This window comes from Oryzias latipes, chromosome 15 (assembly GCF_053564925.1).
Source record: "Oryzias latipes strain Hd-rR chromosome 15, Olatipes_Hd-rR_3.1".
In the NCBI taxonomy this organism is placed as follows: domain Eukaryota; kingdom Metazoa; phylum Chordata; class Actinopteri; order Beloniformes; family Adrianichthyidae; genus Oryzias; species Oryzias latipes.
Window position 1 is genome coordinate 12,316,297 of NC_136251.1, and position 19,090 is coordinate 12,335,386.

At 37.2% G+C, this 19,090-nt stretch overlaps 1 long non-coding RNA gene and 22 other non-coding genes across 23 annotated transcripts; 1 reads left to right on the forward strand and 22 right to left on the reverse strand.

Moving 5' to 3' along the window:
* Nucleotides 1-150: 150 nt before the first annotated feature.
* LOC144984083 (uncharacterized) lies at nucleotides 151-4,433 on the forward strand. Its single transcript, XR_013647732.1, has 2 exons — nucleotides 151-850; nucleotides 2,841-4,433. It is a non-coding gene; the product is annotated as an uncharacterized LOC144984083 (long non-coding RNA).
* A 239-nt stretch (nucleotides 4,434-4,672) lies between these two features.
* Nucleotides 4,673-4,746, reverse strand: trnat-agu (transfer RNA threonine (anticodon AGU)). The gene has a single exon. It is a non-coding gene; the product is annotated as a tRNA-Thr (tRNA).
* A 282-nt stretch (nucleotides 4,747-5,028) lies between these two features.
* trnat-agu (transfer RNA threonine (anticodon AGU)) lies at nucleotides 5,029-5,102 on the reverse strand. The gene has a single exon. It is a non-coding gene; the product is annotated as a tRNA-Thr (tRNA).
* A 284-nt stretch (nucleotides 5,103-5,386) lies between these two features.
* Nucleotides 5,387-5,460, reverse strand: trnat-ugu (transfer RNA threonine (anticodon UGU)). Its single transcript has one exon. It is a non-coding gene; the product is annotated as a tRNA-Thr (tRNA).
* Nucleotides 5,461-5,738: 278 nt separating this feature from the next.
* trnat-agu (transfer RNA threonine (anticodon AGU)) lies at nucleotides 5,739-5,812 on the reverse strand. The gene has a single exon. It is a non-coding gene; the product is annotated as a tRNA-Thr (tRNA).
* A 285-nt stretch (nucleotides 5,813-6,097) lies between these two features.
* On the reverse strand, nucleotides 6,098-6,171 carry trnat-agu (transfer RNA threonine (anticodon AGU)). Its single transcript has one exon. It is a non-coding gene; the product is annotated as a tRNA-Thr (tRNA).
* Nucleotides 6,172-6,455: 284 nt separating this feature from the next.
* On the reverse strand, nucleotides 6,456-6,529 carry trnat-agu (transfer RNA threonine (anticodon AGU)). Its single transcript has one exon. It is a non-coding gene; the product is annotated as a tRNA-Thr (tRNA).
* A 279-nt stretch (nucleotides 6,530-6,808) lies between these two features.
* On the reverse strand, nucleotides 6,809-6,882 carry trnat-agu (transfer RNA threonine (anticodon AGU)). Its single transcript has one exon. It is a non-coding gene; the product is annotated as a tRNA-Thr (tRNA).
* Nucleotides 6,883-7,165: 283 nt separating this feature from the next.
* trnat-agu (transfer RNA threonine (anticodon AGU)) lies at nucleotides 7,166-7,239 on the reverse strand. Its single transcript has one exon. It is a non-coding gene; the product is annotated as a tRNA-Thr (tRNA).
* Nucleotides 7,240-7,532: 293 nt separating this feature from the next.
* Nucleotides 7,533-7,606, reverse strand: trnat-agu (transfer RNA threonine (anticodon AGU)). The gene has a single exon. It is a non-coding gene; the product is annotated as a tRNA-Thr (tRNA).
* A 278-nt stretch (nucleotides 7,607-7,884) lies between these two features.
* On the reverse strand, nucleotides 7,885-7,958 carry trnat-agu (transfer RNA threonine (anticodon AGU)). Its single transcript has one exon. It is a non-coding gene; the product is annotated as a tRNA-Thr (tRNA).
* A 284-nt stretch (nucleotides 7,959-8,242) lies between these two features.
* Nucleotides 8,243-8,316, reverse strand: trnat-agu (transfer RNA threonine (anticodon AGU)). Its single transcript has one exon. It is a non-coding gene; the product is annotated as a tRNA-Thr (tRNA).
* Nucleotides 8,317-8,600: 284 nt separating this feature from the next.
* On the reverse strand, nucleotides 8,601-8,674 carry trnat-agu (transfer RNA threonine (anticodon AGU)). The gene has a single exon. It is a non-coding gene; the product is annotated as a tRNA-Thr (tRNA).
* Nucleotides 8,675-8,952: 278 nt separating this feature from the next.
* On the reverse strand, nucleotides 8,953-9,026 carry trnat-agu (transfer RNA threonine (anticodon AGU)). The gene has a single exon. It is a non-coding gene; the product is annotated as a tRNA-Thr (tRNA).
* A 278-nt stretch (nucleotides 9,027-9,304) lies between these two features.
* trnat-agu (transfer RNA threonine (anticodon AGU)) lies at nucleotides 9,305-9,378 on the reverse strand. Its single transcript has one exon. It is a non-coding gene; the product is annotated as a tRNA-Thr (tRNA).
* Nucleotides 9,379-9,660: 282 nt separating this feature from the next.
* Nucleotides 9,661-9,734, reverse strand: trnat-agu (transfer RNA threonine (anticodon AGU)). The gene has a single exon. It is a non-coding gene; the product is annotated as a tRNA-Thr (tRNA).
* Nucleotides 9,735-10,017: 283 nt separating this feature from the next.
* On the reverse strand, nucleotides 10,018-10,091 carry trnat-agu (transfer RNA threonine (anticodon AGU)). The gene has a single exon. It is a non-coding gene; the product is annotated as a tRNA-Thr (tRNA).
* A 281-nt stretch (nucleotides 10,092-10,372) lies between these two features.
* Nucleotides 10,373-10,446, reverse strand: trnat-agu (transfer RNA threonine (anticodon AGU)). The gene has a single exon. It is a non-coding gene; the product is annotated as a tRNA-Thr (tRNA).
* Nucleotides 10,447-10,714: 268 nt separating this feature from the next.
* On the reverse strand, nucleotides 10,715-10,788 carry trnat-agu (transfer RNA threonine (anticodon AGU)). Its single transcript has one exon. It is a non-coding gene; the product is annotated as a tRNA-Thr (tRNA).
* A 279-nt stretch (nucleotides 10,789-11,067) lies between these two features.
* On the reverse strand, nucleotides 11,068-11,141 carry trnat-agu (transfer RNA threonine (anticodon AGU)). The gene has a single exon. It is a non-coding gene; the product is annotated as a tRNA-Thr (tRNA).
* A 284-nt stretch (nucleotides 11,142-11,425) lies between these two features.
* Nucleotides 11,426-11,499, reverse strand: trnat-agu (transfer RNA threonine (anticodon AGU)). The gene has a single exon. It is a non-coding gene; the product is annotated as a tRNA-Thr (tRNA).
* A 278-nt stretch (nucleotides 11,500-11,777) lies between these two features.
* On the reverse strand, nucleotides 11,778-11,851 carry trnat-agu (transfer RNA threonine (anticodon AGU)). The gene has a single exon. It is a non-coding gene; the product is annotated as a tRNA-Thr (tRNA).
* A 2,381-nt stretch (nucleotides 11,852-14,232) lies between these two features.
* On the reverse strand, nucleotides 14,233-14,306 carry trnaa-agc (transfer RNA alanine (anticodon AGC)). Its single transcript has one exon. It is a non-coding gene; the product is annotated as a tRNA-Ala (tRNA).
* Between the last annotated feature and the right edge of the window lie 4,784 nt (nucleotides 14,307-19,090).

Here is a 19,090-nt window from a genome sequence, read left to right on the forward strand (position 1 = left end):
GTAAATGGTTTTTCACAATCGTTGAAAACATCAGATGATTTTAAATATTTTTCTTTGGTATACGTTCATTTTAAGGCAAATCTGCCTGTTTTCTAATGTTTTTTGGAATGTCTTATTAATCCTTTTGAAAAAATTAAAGTAAGTGTGAAGAATAGTTAGAAACTGCCTTTAACTTTTATTACACTAATGGTTTAAACTTAATTCACTGAGCATGTATTGTCATCTCAAAATTATATTACATTTGAAGAAAGCCCAGCCAAACTATTGTTCTAACAGTTTATTCCCATACTCCCTTTTTTCTGTGCATGTTTTCTGCTGAGCAGGCCTCAGACTTATCTTCACTTTAGCCTTGGAGGTTCTCTCCAGCAGTAACCTGTGGGCGTGTTTTTCACACGAGGCCCATCGGAAGATCTTCTGAATATGCAAATGCAGGGTTTTTATACCAAAGCCCATCCCTGAGCTCGTTGTTTCGGACTTTGAATGCACCATGTTCATCTGTCTGTCCCCTTCGTGTTTGTGCGAAGTAAAACCTCCACAAAAGATAAGTAACTGTCTATGAGTCGTTATTCTTTTATTTCTGTCTGTAAGAAACTGACGGGGTTACGAATTAACACAAATACAGTCCTTTCTAGAAAATCCAGTTTCTTCACATTTGGTCCTTCGAGCTGGCCGGCACGCCTTGGACATCGCTGGAGCCCCTGGGGGGGGTTGCCTGAAAACCCAGCTCGGTCTGAGATCATAGCCTCAGCATTGAAACATCCGCCTTCAGGATCGGCGGCCCTCACCCTGGATCCAGTTGTGCCCTCGGCGGCGTCGGACCCTCATCAAATAACGAGGTTCATTGCTTGAAGTGAGTACGCCACACAGAAAGTCTGTCCTCTCTTTACTTGTTAGGGCTTTATGTTGACTGTGTCTGTGTCTTTGTGTGTGCGTGCATCAATGTTGGGGGAAGAATAGAGAAACGGCTGCAGTCCGCTGCGCGAGCACGCTGAACAGAGCACCGCTTGCAGGCAAGGTGCTGCGCGTGCACGAGTCATCTTGCGCAGACGGGACAAGTGTGGTTCGGCGCGCGAGGCCGTCATTGTAGCCGCCTTCCTTCCGCGGAGGAATGGCAGTGTAGGGATGGAAGTGTAGGCATAAGCGTAGGGAAATATGTCCTCCAGGGAAGGAGAAGAAGTGTAGGGACGTCAGTGTAGGCCGGAAGTGTAGGCATAAGTGTAGGTGCAGCCGCGGCGAGTGAAGCCGAAGAAATAGAGCCTTGGGATGGCTGAGTATGACTTTTGAGACGAAACGGAGCTCCAGGGAAACTATGTGTGTAACGCTTTTTGTGTCTCTCTGTCTGTGTCTGAGTTTGCCCTTTTTCGACAGCCCCAGTGGTGTGTGCTCGCTTTGATTAATGCCTTGTTCTAAAAGAAAATAGTGACTCAGTTGACAAGCAATTAGGTTTCTTTTCTGATTCTCCAAGCTTTTTCTGCTGATTAGATTCAGTGCTGGAGAATCCATAAAACGGGTTATTTGGGTGGGAACTCTGGTTTGTGATTGAAATTGAGAAGCTGGTTCTCAGGACAGCCACGTCCGCAAAGACTATCTTTGAAGAAGCTTGACGTGGTCGCTGAATTCCTGAGAGTGTTTGTGGCTGATCGTCGATCAAAAACCTCAAAAACATGGGTGGGACTCATTCGCAAAATCTAACAAAGACAGAAAGAAAGCACATTGCTCAGGTCCAGAAAGCTTTTCATAAAGTTTGGAAGTATGTGGAAAGTCAGGATCAGACATTAATCAAGTATTTGGATAAATGGGTTAAAGATTATGGATTTCATAGAAAGTTAAGCAGATCAGAGTGCAGGACAGAGTAGAAGGAGGGGGAGCAGCTTCACAGATCAGAGTGCGCGTGCCCGAGTCTGCCGACAGGCGGATGAAAACTCGCAGAAAGGAGGGGTGATTTCTCCGTTGTAAGCAGATGTAACAGCTTTCTCTGCTCTCCGAATAATGATAGGACGTGTTTTAGTGTGTATTTTAGTGTTTAGGACATAGACAAGGGTAGATGTTCAGAAAAAGCTATAGAAAGTATCATTTCTTACAAAGCAGTAGTGGATCAGTTTGTGCAGGACACACCTCCCACTTGAATAAACATGCAGCCTTCCCTTTTTTAGTTCACTCTCCCCTGCTCATAAAAAGTTTGATTGCAGCCTTCTGACCCCACTTCTCAGGTCCCTGCATTTCTGCTTGTAAATCAGGATTGACCCCTTGAAAGCGTTCCTGAGGATCTCTGGTTCACTAACTCGCCTTACTTTTTTTTTTTTAATGGGCATGTCTGTTAATCTTTCAAAGTTTTAACTCTCAGGGCACTAAGTGCGGTAAAACTAAACTCCAGCTGGCCCAAGCACTGGTTAAATTTTTTGGGACATTTAGTTTCTGTTTCTAGCAAAATACTTCTCTCCCCGGACCACCTTATCTGATCAGCCCCCCACCTTTACTCACTCGCTGTAAGCTGCAGCTGCTTGCGCGGCTGATAGTTGAAACAACGTGACCTGTGATTCTCTTGTGCAAATTCTCCAGAATCACCTGCAGTATGCTCCACTCCCTTCCATTCAAACTTTCCCATTAGTGAACATGCCTGTTTTTACCGTTTTACTGTGTCCGTGTATGATTTATTTATTTACAACCTAACGCTCATGGTGCTGTTAAAATGAGACGCAGTTCTTGTCTGTTTCACTTTCAATGTGTTTTTTCACAATTTTTATTTTTTTATTTTTTTTTATTTTTTTTTCCTGATTTTTTTTTCTACTCTCATGCCTGGCTCTACTGACACCATTGATGATTTAAATGATTGTTTGAAGAAAGCTGTGAGAACAAAGGAACGCATTGAGTCTGCCTCCAGCTCTCTCCTCCCCACAGACTCTGCATCCCGACCAGAAGGCCCTTGTCGGTGACCTGCTTTACCTGCAGGCCATTCAACGGACTGATTGGTCACACCCGAGGTGGACGGGACCCTTCAAGGTTCTCCTCACCATGCCACCTGCAGTATGAATCGCTGAACGACCCTCCTGGATTCACGTAAGCCACTGTAAATTGCTGAGAACCTACGAGACTGACATTTTGAGACGCATCCCTGGTTGAAGTCCAACTACGAAGTGTGACACTACTCCTGGCAAGGGACAGTCCCTGGTGTGTTTCCTCTAGCGCTGCTCTCTTCCAGCTACAGTGAGCTTCGAACCAGCTAACATGGGTCCAGCTGTTCCTCGTGGTTTCATCTTGTACTTTTATTCCCTCTTCCTCTGGAGATCTCACTTACATCATCAGTGAGGTCAAGGCCCTTGAATCACACATTTCTTCTCAGATGACTGACACCTACTGGTCTGGGTCCCCACTTTATTGGTTTACTTCTGGTGGAGTGTACTGATAAAACTAGTCACTCCGGTCCTCTGTGTGTTGTTTTTCTTTTTTTCGTCACCTGTTTGATTACATGTATCAAATGAATGATCGCTGTCAGGCCTCTGCCGACTCTATCAGCATTATGCCTACAATTAACCTAATTCGCATCCGCTCGTGGTTGAAACTGGTCTTTACAGATTTATTTTATTGTTTTCTTTTGTTCGATTTGAATTTGTTTATTTTCTTTATTTCTTAATTTGTTTCTTCTTCTATGTAACTTTAATTAATGAAATTGTGCCGAGGTTTGGACTGGTGATGCATGCGTATCCTTAGTGATGGCTGCTGAGGGGCACAGAGCCGTTGATGAGTTTTGCCCTCCCTGATCGCTCAATGAATGTTTCACACAGATGGTATAAGTTTAGCCCTGGAGGTTTTCGCATCAACACTCATGTATCACCTACCACCTCTGATATGCTAATTTCTTCACGTTGATTTTATGTTTCCTTTTGTATTTACATGTACCTATACACTTTTGTTTTCGATGCAGAGCCAATATGCTGCCTATACTGAAAATCTTCGTGAAATGGTATATGGTTGATGATGAGAAGTGTTCTGCTGACTATCCATGTATAATTTTGATATGACAAACAGGGGGGTATGTGAAGAATAGTTAGAAACTGCCTTTAACTTTTATTACACTAATGGTTTAAACTTAATTCACTGAGCATGTATTGTCATCTCAAAATTATATTACATTTGAAGAAAGCACAGCCAAACTATTGTTCTAACAGTTTATTCCCATACTCCCTCTTTTCTGTGCATGTTTTCTGCTGAGCAGGCCTCAGACTTATCTTCACTTTAGCCTTGGAGGTTCTCTCCAGCAGTAACCTGTGGGCGTGTTTTTCACACGAGGCCCATCGGACGATCTTCTGAATATGCAAATGCAGGGTTTTTATACCAAAGCCCATCCCTGAGCTCGTTGGTTCGGACTTTGAATGCACCATGTTCATGTCTGTCCCATTCTTGTTTGTGCGAAGTAAAACCTCCACAAAAGATAAGTAACTGTCTCTGAGTCGTTATTCATTTATTTCTGTGTGTAAGAAACTGACGGGGTTACGAATTAACACAAATACAGTCCTTTCTAGAAAATCCAGTTTCTTCACAGTAAGCAAAAAAAAAAAAAAAGAAGAAATAATCATTGATTTTCCATTATTGGAATTTTCTCTACCAGGATAATGTTCTTATCAGACTTCAATATTGACTGATGTGCTGGTATATATGTGATACTTTTTTTATGAGGCACTGCTGGGATTTGGACCCAGGATCTCCTGTTTACTAGACAGGCGCTTTAACCAACTAAGCCACAGCGCCTGCTAATTATGATGTAAATGGTTTTTCACAATCGTTGAATACATCAAATGATTTGAAATTTTTTATCTTTGGTATACGTTCATTTTAAGGCAAATCTTCCTGTTTTCTAATGTTTTTTGGAATGTCTTATTAATATTTTTGAAAAAAATTAAAGTAAGCAAAAAATAAAAATAAAAGAATCAATGATTTTCCATTATTGGAATTTTTCTCTACCAGGATGATGTTTTTATCAGACTTTGATATGGACCAACATACTGGTGCTTATGTGATACTTTTCTTAAGAGGCACTGCTGGGATTTGGACCCAGGATCTCCTGTTTACTAGACAGGCGCTTTAACCAACTAAGCCACAGCGCCTGTTAATTATGATGTAAATGGTTTTTCACAATCGTTGAATACATCAAATGATTTTAAGTTTTTTTCTTTGGTATAGGTTCATTTTAAGGTAAATCTGCCTGTTTTCTAATGTTTTTTGGAATGTCTTATTAATATTTTTGAAAAAATTAAAGTAAGCAAAAAAAATAAAAAATAAGAAATAATCATTGATTTTCCAATATTGGAACTTTCTATACCAGGATAATGTTCTTCTCAGACTTCAATATTGACTGATGTGCTGGTATTTATGTGACACTTTTCTTAAGAGGCACTGCTGGGATTTGGACCCAGGATCTCCTGTTTACAAGACAGGCGCTTTAACCAACTAAGCCACAGCGCCTGATAATTGTGATGTAAATGGTTTTTCACAATCGTTGAATACATGAAATGATTTTAAATTTTTTATCTTTGGTATAGGTTCATTTTAAAGCAAATCTGCCTGTTTTCTAATGTTTTTTGGAATGTCATTAATATTTTTGAAAAAATTAAAGTAAGCAAGAAATAAAAATAAAAGAATCAATTATTTTCCATTATTGGAATTTTCTCTACCATGATGATGTTTTTATCAGACTTTGATATGGACCAACATACTGGTGCATATGTGATACTTTTCTTAAGAGGCACTGCTGGGATTTGGACCCAGGATCTCCTGTTTACTAGACAGGCGCTTTAACCAACTAAGCCACAGCGCCTGCTAATTATGATGTAAAGGGTTTTTCACAATCGTTGAATACATCAAATGATTTTAAGTTTTTTTCTTTGGTATAGGTTCATTTTCAGGTAAATCTGCCTAGTTTCTAATGTTTTTTGGAATGTCTTACTAATCTTTTAGAAAAAAATAAAGTAAGCAAAAAAAAAAAAAAAAGAAAGAAATAATGAATGATTTTCCATTATTGGAATTTCTCTACCAGGATGATGTTTTTATCAGACTTTGATATGGACCAACATACTGGTGCATATGTGATACTTTTCTTAAGAGGCACTGCTGGGATTTGGACCCAGGATCTCCTGTTTACTAGACAGGCGCTTTAACCAACTAAGCCACAGCGCCTGCTAATTATGATGTAAATGGTTTTTCACAATCGTTGAATACATCAAATGATTTTACATTTTTTTCTTTGGTATACGTTCATTTTAAGGCAAATCTGTCTGTTTTCTAATGTTTTTTGTAATGTCTTATTAATCTTTTTGAAAAAATTTAAAGTAAGCAAAAAAAATAAAAATAAGAAATAATCATTGATTTTCCATTATTGGAATTTTCAATACCAGGATAATGTTCTTCTCAGACTTAAATATTGACTGATATGCTGGTATTTATGTGATACTTTTCTTAAGAAGCACTGCTGGGATTTGGACCCAGGATCTCCTGTTTACTAGACAGGCGCTTTAACCAACTAAGCCACAGCGCCTGATAATTGTGATGTAAATGGTTTTTCAAAATCGTTGAATACATCAAATGATTTTAAAAAATTTCTGTGGTATACATTCATTTTAAGGCAAATCTGCCTGTTTTCTAATGTTTTTTGGAATGTCTTATTAATATTGTTGAAAAAATTAAAGTAAGCAAAAAATAAAAATAAAGTTATCAATGATTTTCCATTATTGGAATTTTTCTCTACCAGGATGATGTTTTTATCAGACTTTGATATGGACCAACATAGTGGTGCATATGTGATGCTTCTCTTAAGAGGCACTGCTGGGATTTGGACCCAGGATCTCTTGTTTACTAGACAGGCGCTTTAACCAACTAAGCCACAGAGCCTGCTCATTATGATGTAAATGGTTTTTCACAATCGTTGAAGACATCAAATGATTTTAAGTTTTTTTCTTTGGTATAGGTAATTTTTCAGGTAAATCTGCCTGGTTTCTAATGTTTTTTGGAATGTCTTATTAATCTTTTAGAAAAAATAAAGTAAGCAAAAAAAAAAAAAAAAAGAAAGAAATCAATGATTTTCCATTATTGGAATTTTCTCTACCAGGATGATGTTTTTATCAGACTTCAATATTGTCCTATATGCTGGTACATATGTGATACTTTTCTTAAGAGGCACTGCTGGGATTTGGACCCAGGATCTCCTGTTTACTAGACAGGCGCTTTAACCAACTAAGCCACAGCGCCTGCTAATTGTGATGTAAATGGTTTTTCACAATCGTTGAATACATTAAATGATTTTAAGTTTTTTTCTTTGGTGTACGTTCATTTTAAGATAAAACTGCCTGTTTTCTAATATTTTTTTGGAATGTCTTATTAATCTTTTTAAAAAAAATTTAAGTAAGCAAAAAATAAATAAATAAAATAATTAGAAATAATCAAGGATTTTCCATTATTGGAATTTTCTCTACCGGGATGATGTTTTTATCAGACTTTGATATGGACCAACATACTGGTGCATTTGTGATACTTTTTTTAAGAGGCTCTGCTGGGATTTGGACCCAGGATCTCCTGTTTACTAGACAGGCGCTTTAACCAACTAAGCCACAGCGCCTGATAATTGTGATGTAAATGGTTTTTCAAAATCGTTGAATACATCAAATGATTTAAAAAAATTTCTGTGGTATACATTCATTTTAAGGCAAATCTGCCTGTTTTCTATTGTTTTTTGGAATGTCTTATTAATCTTTTTGAAAAAATTAAAGTAAGCAAAAAATAAAAATAAAATAATCAATGATTTTCTATTATTGGAATTTTCTCTACCAGGATGATGTTTTTATCACACATTGATATAAACCAACATACTGGTGCATATGTTATACTTTTCTTAAGAGGCACTGCTGGGATTTGGACCCAGGATCTCCTGTTTACTAGACAGGCGCTTTAACCAACTAAGCCACAGCGCCTGCTAATTATGATGTAAATGGTTTTTCACAATCGTTGAATACATCAAATGATTTTAAGTTTTTTTCTTTGGTATAGGTTCATTTTCAGGTAAATCTGCCTAGTTTCTAATGTTCTTTTGGAATGTCTTACTAATCTTTTAGAAAAAAATAAAGTAAGCAAAAAAAAAAAAAAGAAAGAAATAATGAATGATTTTCCATTATTGGAGTTTCTCTACCAGGATGATGTTTTTATCAGACTTTGATATGGACCAACATACTGGTGCATATGTGATACTTTTCTTAAGAGGCACTGCTGGGTTTTGGACCCAGGATCTCCTGTTTACTAGACAGGCGCTTTAACCAACTAAGCCACAGTGCCTGCTAATTATGATGTAAATGGTTTTTCACAATCGTTGAATACATCAAATGATTTTACATTTTTTTCTTTGGTATACGTTCATTTTAAAGTAAGTCAGCCTGTTTTCTAATGTTTTTTGGAATGTCTTATTAATCTTTTTGAAAAAATTTAAAGTAAGCAAAAAAAATAAAAATAAGAAATAATCATTGATTTTCCATTATTGGAATTTTCAATACCAGGATAATGTTCTTCTCAGACTTAAATATTGACTGATATGCTGGGATTTATGTGATACTTTTCTTAAGAAGCACTGCTGGGATTTGGACCCAGGATCTCCTGTTTACTAGACAGGCGCTTTAACCAACTAAGCCACAGTGCCTGCTAATTGTGATGTAAATGGTTTTTCAAAATCGTTGAATACATCAAATGATTTAAAAAAATTTCTGTGGTATACATTCATTTTAAGGCAAATCTGCCTGTTTTCTATTGTTTTTTGGAATGTCTTATTAATCTTTTTGAAAAAATTAAAGTAAGCAAAAAATAAAAATAAAATAATCAATGATTTTCTATTATTGGAATTTTCTCCAGCAGGATGATGTTTTTATCACACATTGATATGAACCAACATACTGGTGCATATGTTATACTTTTCTTAAGAGGCACTGCTGGGATTTGGACCCAGGATCTCGTGTTTACTAGACAGGCGCTAAAACCAACTAAGCCACAGCGCCTGATAATTGTGATGTAAATGGTTTTTCAAAATCGTTGAATACATCAAATGATTTTAAAAAATTTCTGTGGTATACATTCATTTTAAGGCAAATCTGCCTGTTTTCTAATGTTTTTTGGAATGTCTTATTAATCTTTTTGAAAAAATTAAAGTAAGCAAAAAATAAAAATAAAGTTATCAATGATTTTCCATTATTGGAATTTTCTCTACCAGGATGATGTTTTTATCACACATTGATATGAACCAACATACTGGTGCATATGTTATACTTTTCTTAAGAGGCACTGTTTGGATTTGGACCCAGGATCTCCTGTTTACTAGACAGGCGCTTTAACCAACTAAGCCACAGCGCCTGCTAATTGTGATGTAAATGGTTTTTCACAATCGTTGAACAGATCAAATGATTTTAAGTTTTTTTCTTTGGTATACGTTCATTTTAAGGTAAATCTGCCTGTTTTTTAATGTTTTTTGGAATGTCTTACTAATCTTTTTTTTTTAATTAAAGTAAGCAAAAAAAAAAAAAAAAGAAAGAATCATTGATTTTCCATTATTGGAATTTTCTCTACCAGGATAATGTTTTTATCACACATTGATATGAACCAACATACTGGTGCATATGTTATACTTTTCTTAAGAGGCACTGTTTGGATTTGGACCCAGGATCTCCTGTTTACTAGACAGGCGCTTTAACCAACTAAGCCACAGCGCCTGCTAATTATGATGTAAATGGTTTTTCACAATCATTGAACAGATCAAATGATTTTAAGTTTTTTTCTTTGGTATACGTTCATTTTAAGGTAAATCTGCCTGTTTTTTAATGTTTTTTGGAATGTCTTACTAATCTTTTTTTTTTTAATTAAAGTAAGCAAAAAAAAAACAAAAGAAAGAATCATTGATTTTCCATTATTGGAATTTTCTCTACCAGGATAATGTTCTTATCAGACTTCAATATTGACTGATGTGCTGGTATATATGTGACACTTTTTTTTATGAGGCACTGCTGGGATTTGGACCCAGGATCTCCTGTTTACTAGACAGGCGCTTTAACCAACTAAGCCACAGTGCCTGATAATTGTGATGTAAATGGTTTTATCACAATCGTTGAATACATCAAATGATTTTAAAAAAATTTCTGTGGTATACGTTCATTTTAAGGCAAATCTGCCTGTTTTTTATTGTTTTTTGGAATGTCTTATTAATCTTTTTGAAAAAATTAAAGTAAGCAAAAAATAAAAATAAAAAAATCAATGATTTTCCATTATTGGAATTTTTCTCTACCAGGATGATGTTTTTATCAGACTTTGATATGGACCAACATAGTGGTGCATATGTGATACTTTTCTTAAGAGGCGCTGCTGGGATTTGGACCCAGGATCTCCTGTTTACTAGACAGGCGCTTTAACCAACTAAGCCACAGCGCCTGCTAATTATGATGTAAATGGTTTTTCACAATCGTTGAACACATCAAATGATTTTAAATATTTTTCTTTGGTATACGTTCATTTTAAGGTTAATCTGCCTATTTTCTAATGTTTTTTGGAATGTCTTATAAATATTTCTGAAAAAATTAAAGTAAGCAAAAAATAATCAATGTTTTTCCATTATTAGAATTTACTCTACCAGGATGATGTTTTTATCAGACTTTGATATGGACCAACATACTGGTGCACATGTGATACTTTTCTTAAGAGGCACTGCTGGGATTTGGACCCAGGATCTCCTGTTTACTAGGCAGGCGCTTTAACCAACTAAGCCACAGCGCCTGCTAATCACGAAGTAAATGGTTTTTCACAATCGTTGAATACATCAAATGATTTTACATTTTTTTCTTTTGTATACGTTCATTTCAAGGCAAATCTATCTGTTTTCTAATGTTTTTTGGAATGTCTTATTAATCTTTTTTTAAAAATTAAAGTAAGCAAAAAAAAAAAAAAAAAAAATCAAGGATTTTCCATTATTGGAACTTTCTATACCAGGATAATGTTCTTCTCAGACTTCAATATTGTCTGATATGCTGGTACATATGTGATACTTTTTTTTAGAGGCACTGCTGGGATTTGGACCCAGGATCTCCTGTTTACTAGACAGGCGCTTAAACCAACTAAGCCACAGCGCCTGATAATTGTGATGTAAATGGTTTTTTCACAATCGTTGAATGCATCAAACGATTTTAAAAAAATTTCTGTGGTATACGTTCATTTTAAGGCAAATCTGCCTGTTTTCTATTGTTTTTTGGAATGTGTTATTAATCTTTTTGAAAAAATTAAAGTAAGCAAAAAAAATAAAAATAAGAAATAATCATTGATTTTCCATTATTGGAATTTTCTCTACCAGGATAATGTTTTTATCAGACTTTGATATGGACCAACATACTGGTGCACATGTGATACTTTTCTTAAGAGGCACTGCTGGGATTTGGACACAGGATCTCCTGTTTACTAGACAGGCGCTTTAACCAACTAAGCCACAGCGCCTGCTAATTATGATGTAAATGGTTTTTCACAATCGTTGAATACATTAAATGATTTTAAATTTTTTATCTTTGGTATAGGTTCATTTTAAGGCAAATCTGCCTGTTTTCTAATGTTTTTTGGAATGTCATTAATATTTAAAAAAAAATTAAAGTAAGCAAAAAAAAAAAAAAAAAAAATCAAGGATTTTCCATTATTGGAATTTTCTCTACCAGGATGATGTTCTTATCAGACTTCAATATTGTCTGATATGCTGGTACATATGTGATACTTTTTTTAAGAGGCACTGCTGGGATTTGGACCCAGGATCTCCTGTTTACTAGACAGGCGCTTTAACCAACTAAGCCACAGCGCCTGACAATTGTGATGTAAATGGTTTTTCACAATCGTTGAATACATCAAAATTTAAAAAAAATTTCTTTGGTATACGTTTATTTTAAGGCAAATCTGCCTGTTTTCTAATGTTTTTTGGAATGTCTTAGTAATCTTTTTGAAAAAATTAAAGTAAGTAAAAAAAAAAAAAAGAAATAATCAACTTCTAAATGTATATGGAACCAATTAATAATAGTTTTTACAATACCACCATAAACAGCAATTGGTGAAGTCTGTCAGGTAACGCTTTCTTTTACAGTACTGTTCTTACAGTGTACTTAATTAGTATTTACATGGTACTTTCAGTGTTACTACTGGGTACTTACAGGGTATGTACATGGTAATTTTTAATGGGACTTACTGGGTACTTTCATGTGTCTACTCGGTACTTACATTGTACTTGCTGTGTATTTATGTGATACTATTTGGTTCATACTTATGTGGTACATACTGGGTATTTACATGTTATGCAAAATACAATAGATTTGCAACTGCAACTATTGCAGAAATCACTGGCTGGAGAAGGTGAGGATATGGGGCCATTTCCTGTTTTCACGGTGGGTGACAACTACTGAGCTATGCAAAGGAGTGTGAATCATTCCTGGAACAACACAAAAATCTCGAAGAAAAGATAAATAATATGAAAAAATCTGTTCTTTGGAATGCTCCTTTTTACTGTTTTGTTGAGAACTTAAAACATTTTTTTTTTTTTTTTTTTTTACTTGTCCTGTCCAACAGCTAGGCAGGCAGATGAGAGCTGAGGGCCTCTTGTGTTGGACATATTTTACTTTAACAAGAGGGGTTATTAATCTTCAGACAAACCAAAGGTGTGACTGAACAAACCCCTTTTGTAATTGAGGCCAAACTTTATTCATTTCAACCATGATTGAAAATCTTTGGTGTTGGACCGGACGGAAAAGGAAAGAAGGGAAGAAGAGGGAGGGATGTCAGGGGGTGATAGTGAGAGGGGGGGTAAGACCATGAAGCAGCATAGAGCAGACAGGTTTACTGGTTGTTTATCGTTACGGTACAGTTCAAATGTAGTACAAAAAGGGCGGGGCCTGTTCACACACACTCAAATATTATCAACACACCTGCTAGCTGCAAAAAATGTTCACATGTCAACATGTGCACAAAACAGATAGTGTTCACGAACGCATATCTATGCCTTTAAACCAACTAGTGTGAAATCTTTCATTCATTCAATCATGCAAACTATAAGTGCAAAGGTGAGCTAACACCTGTGCTCAGGTGAGTGTTTATGTTCTTCTAAAATGGATGGTGGAATGTGAAAAGAAGGAGGAGGAGCGCCCAGCCACCCCCACCCCCAGACCCCCGCCGCAGCAGCAGCGGCAGCCGGAATTCCCCCAAGGCCACACGGGAACAGGCAGGGAACAACCGCCCCCCGGGCGACCAAGACCGCCACCCAGGCCAGGGCCAGCAGGACCGCCGCAAGGCCCCCAGAGCCAGATAGCAGGGAGGCGCGGAGGGAAAGAGAGCGCCGCCCCAGCCCAGCCAGGAAAGCAGCCCCCCCGCCGCGCCGGAAGAGCCCAACGCAGGGCCCCACCGGAGAAGGACGCCCACAGCCCCAGACGAGCACCCCACCACCACCCAGGAGTTCCGGGCATCCCCCCGCCCCAACCCCAGGTACGAGCCAGGACCCCCCAAGGGAGACCCGCTTAAAACTTAAAACATATTTCATTGTGATGACACTTTGTATGCTGCAGAAGTGTATCATTGTAAAGATTGTTGTTTTCACTGCTGTCTTGTTTCTCTTTAAATTTGTCACATGTTACAAGAAGTAATCAGGCCAGAATATGTTTTTACAATACAGTTACTTCACCTTTACCAACAAGTTAGCATTGTCTCATTTGGTAAGGTCAGAAGACCAAGTGTGTATATACACTGTACGGGAAGGTAATACTTGAACATACCCAGCATTTACTACTGAAAGTACCAAGTAATTGAGTGGAAATAGGGTTGACATTTATTCAAAGGAAAGGCTTTATGACAATGCTCTGCTGGGATTTAGACCCAGGATCTAATGTTAACTAGACAGGCGCTTTAACCAACTAAGCCAAAGCACCTGACAATAATGATGTAAATGGTTTTTCACAATCGTTGAAAACATCAAATTATTTCATTTTTATTTTTGGTATACAAAGATTTAAAGGCAAAATTGCTTGTCTTCTAATATTTTTGTAATGTCAGATCTTTTTGAAAGAAATTTAGGTAAGACTAAGAGAAAAAAAATCAATTATTTTCCATTAATGGCATATGGTAGGATTTTTCTACCTGGAGACTTTTAAATTTGACCTTCAGCATGGACAGATATGCTGGTACATATGTGATACTTTTCTTTAGAGGCACTGCTGGGATTTGGACCCAGGATCTCCTGTGTGCTAAACAAGTGCTTTAACCAACCAAGCCACAGCGCCTGACAAAGTGGATGCACATGGTTTTTCATAGTGGTTGAAAACATTTGATGATTTAAATGTTTTCGTAAACAGCAAACCCTCATTTTTCGCGGGGGTTACGTTCCAAAAAGAACCCGTGATAGGCAAAATCCGTGAAGTAGAAACCTCTATTTCTTTTTTTGCAATAATAAATAATAATTTTAATCATCAATGTGAACAGGAGGGTTGAAATTGCGGAGATTAGCCCTGCCCACCGATTAATTGGATTAAACAGGAGAAAATTTAAAATGATTATGAAAAAAAATACAAAGTACAGTCCGACAAATAGTGACTCAGGTGTATTTCAGTGCTCTACAGACTGAGCTGCTGCATCCTGACTCCGCTCTGCAGTGTTTTCTTCTTTTGAATTTGCGGTGCAGGTGTGTTTGTATGGGAGAAGAACATAGTGATAGGCAGTTGTTGTCGCTCTTTTTCTATGGGTTTTAGAAAAACTCGAATTTGCAAGATGATTTGCACGTACGTGTTGTAAATTTGGCAAGCTGATTTACGTACGTGTACATATTAAACTGCAACGTTATTAAAGCAAAGGTAGAGAAGAATAGAGTAGGTAGAGTAGGTAGAGTGACTTTTTTGCCAATCAGAATGCAGAACACAATGCACGATGCAAATCCGTGAAGTAGCGAAACAGTGAAAGGTAAACCGCGTTATAGCGAGGGATCACTATACAATGATTTTAAGGCAAATTTTCCAGTTTTCTTGTGTTTTTTGTGTTTTCTTGTAAATGCATTTGTAATTAAATGATTTCATAAAAAACAACAAGAACATTATCAACATTGCATTAGGTATTTGTTAATAATTTTAGACAAGGAGACACCTCATTCTGTAGTTTTTCATTTGCATTCATTTAAAAGAGAAGCTATCACAATCACAATCGTTGAATACATCAAAAGATTTCAATGATTTTTTGTGGTATCCATTGATTTTAAGGCAAATTTGCCTGTCTCCTAATGTTTTTTGTAATGTCTGATCTTTTTGAAAAAAAGAAAAAGGAAAAAAAAGTAAGCAAAAAAAACCTTTTTTTTCCATTACTGTCATGTGGTATATGTTAATTTTTTTTACCAGGAGCCTTTTGACTTCAGCATGGAAAAATAAACACAGGTGATACTTTTCTTTAGAGGCACCACTGGAATTTGGACCCAAGAGCTCCTGTTTGCTAACGAGACACTTTAACCAACTAAGCCACAGCACTTGATAATCACGAAGATAAATGGTTTTTTACAATCGTTGAATAAATTAAATGATTTCAATATTTTTTTGGTATACACTAATTTTAAGACAAAATTGTTTGTCTTCCAATATTTTTTGCAATGTCAGATCATTTTGAAAAAAATTAGAGTAAGAATAAAAAACACCTATTTTTTTTCCCATTGATTTTGAGGGAATGTTGCCTGTTTTCTAATTTTTTTTTAGTTTCTTTTAAATGTATTTGAAAATAATCAATAATAGGTGTTTTGCATTAACAGTCATTCAAAAGAGAAGCTTCTTGACAAGGCACTGCTTTGATTTGGACCTAAGAACTCTTGTTTTTTTAGAAAGGTGCCTTAACCAACTAAGCCACAGCCTCATTTTAGTATCACAGAGGCTTAAAACAGCAACAAACAAAACCAAAAACAGATTTTTAAAAAGCAGTATATATAAAGCTGCTGCATGGGGACATTTGCACGTTCTTCTTATGCACGTATGGGGTTTTGTCTTGTTCCTCCATTTCCTCACCCTAACAGTTAGGAATGATTCAAAAAATTGGGTTTTAAGATTTACCCCTAAAAAAGGGACACCAAAAAATAAAAAATGTGACTTGTGTGGCAGTGTTCAAAAGCACAATATTCCTGAAAAATAACGAAAATTCTCAGGACTCTCTTGCTATCCTTGGTGATCCATCAGATGGCAGCATTGCTTTAACAATCCTAAGGAAGCCCAGGAGAAATGAAAGCTATGGTCCACCCATCAATAAAAGGGACATGCCCCTTTTGATGCATCAGTGGGAGCTCTGATAAGAAATAAAAATTGGATATTTAAAGAAAACAAAATGCTATTCAAAAGGAATAGAAAGGAAAAATACAGCAACAACCATCAAAAACATGTTTTGACAGTGCAAAAATTTTCACATATACATGAATATATAGATTTTTATGTCAATCACTTAGTTCATCTGTAGCCTTGGCATGTCAGACAATGCGCAGTTCACTAAAACGAAGACAAGAAAAGTTAAAACAATGAAAAAAAAAGTTACAGTAAAAATTGAAACCGATATCAATAGAAACTGGTGATATAACTGAACGGCAGGGGTTTTGGTGGTTGAGCAGCAGGTACGTGCATACATAAGGCCCTAGGGGTGCTTGAGCACCTGCCCTTTTTGTCCTGTTTATTTTTTTAATTAATATGAATACATTTCTAATAAAGAAAGAAGAAAAGTGTGGCTACAAACCCCCCATAATTCTATTATAATTATTTTCTTGTAACCCGGGGGTTCTGAGGTTCCACTTTAGCCTTTGCGGCTCCACTCTGACTCAGAGCTGCCAGATGGGATTTGGACCCAGGATCCCAGGATTTGAGAAAAACGTTCCATATTTGTAGAGGAGCCAATTTTTACTTTAGCCAGACATCTCAGCGGCGCATCAATTCAACACAGAGCAGATCATTCAGGGACAGGAAGCTGGGTTCTAAGTACAAAATAAGGCGGCCCAGGTCTGGGTCTCCCTGTGCACGGATAAAATACAGGGTTGACTCTCATTAGTTCATCATTCACAGCATACTTAGGAACTGCACTAAGTTAAGCTCAGTGCAAAGTTTTGTTTGTCCCATTCTGCCTTCATTACCGAGTGTTATATCTGGACCAGATCTTCTGTCTCCTGACCCTGTTTTTGACTCTGTTTACCTGCCGCCCTGACTCTCGCCTGGATTTTGACCACCCTGTCTCTCCTCGGATGATCTCATGTCTGCAATTGACCCCTATCTGCCTGACCCTGATTTAGCTTTGTGGAATTTTACTGAGCTAAACTACCTGATGCATTTGGATCCAGCTGTTTAACTGTTCTTGTGACATTTATGTTGATAAGTTTTTATCAATCCAATAATTCCAATGATCTTATTAGAAAAGTTCTGGGTTGAAGAGATGTGCAGGAAGAAGGCTCAAATATCCCAGGAAAAGTGGAAAAACACGAAGCAAAGCTGAAAAACAAAAACTACACACCTGCACCTGTCTGAACTCTCAGCTGTTTTTTGCCTATAATCTGCTGCTTCCTTACATTCTGTGATCTTGAATGTGCGTGTCGATGCATACTTCTTAAGAGGTTAACGAAAAGTCATTTCTGACGCAAGCGAGCCGACTGAACTAAAGCGCCAAACGTCTCCTTTTCACCTGTAATTACACCTGGTGACAGTTTGAGGGGAAGAGCTGAATCTCTAATCACTGTTTTGGTTCCAACGTTTAGGGGTGGAGATAGCTGTTGGTTTGTGTAAGTGTTCTTTAGTTCACACGTGCACCAGTAGTGTGCGTGCATGTTATTCAATGTAGGATATCAGCAAACAAGCTGAGGTTAACTTTCAGCTCTGTGTGAGTCCGGCTGAACTTGATTGAACTCGTCAGTGCAGTTTCATCTGAAGATAAACTTCTCTGCCTGAGGTGAGACTTGCTAACATAAACTTAGTGTTGCGCTCACACACTGCAGCACACAATCGCAGCTCACACATCTGCATGATAAGAAAAAAAAAGGAAATTATTATTCACTAGATGTACTGTAGATATGACAATATAGATGAGAACATCACATACAATATAACTGTAGGTCTCGCTATGTGATTGAAGTATAAGAAATTAGCTAAAACCTCAACAGGCTTCAACGTTTTAATCAACATTGGTATTAAAAATGTGTCAGTCCAAGCCTATTAGAGCATACCCATTACCGGTAATTATTATGTTGCTATACTTACTGTACAGAAAATTCTATCTATAAATAATGTGTGTGAGAAGTTTTAAGTTACTTTCGACTGAGAGACTGTTTCTGATCCACTTTTCTGGGAACTGTGCAATGGCAGTCCCTAGAATCATGGAGTCTGCCCTCCAAGAACTGACCCACAGCGGCTCTTTTAAGAATTCCCCAAAAAGCTTTAAAGAGCTTGATTTTCTCTTTTTTATAGTCTACATTCAAAACTTTTCAAACAACAACAACAACAGCCGCTGTTCTGGAGCGGAAATGACGCACCATTACCTCTGTCACCCCATCTCAATCATGTCCCACTTCTTTTACAAATGTACTATTTTTTTTGTAAACTTGAAAGAAATATTCATTCATTCAATCTCCATGAGGATCTGCTGTGACATCGCTCGTCTGTAATTCATTTACAATTCTGATGTGAAGTAGTGTAGATCTCCCTCCACTCCAGTGCGGCTGGCAGGAGGAGCGGACTGACTGCTTTGGGGAGGCAGCACCCGCCAGTGAGAACAGAAATGGCTCAACAGTACACGATTTCAAATTTGAGTCTCATAACACCAGAAAAGTCTGCAGATTTGTTGCTCCTCACTTTTGAGCAAAAACATCTCTAAGGGGTTCCAGAAAGTTGCTAAATATAGCAAAAAAAGTTGCCAAGTTAGCCAGACTACAAGTTGGTGGTGATATCTATGTCCACCTAGTCACAAATTCATTCAGAACCAGGTTAATCTAATCATAGATCTCCACTTCTTCAAAACCGCCAAAAAACATCTCCAGCTCTTTCATGGAAACTACGAGATTTTCCTGAGCGGACTT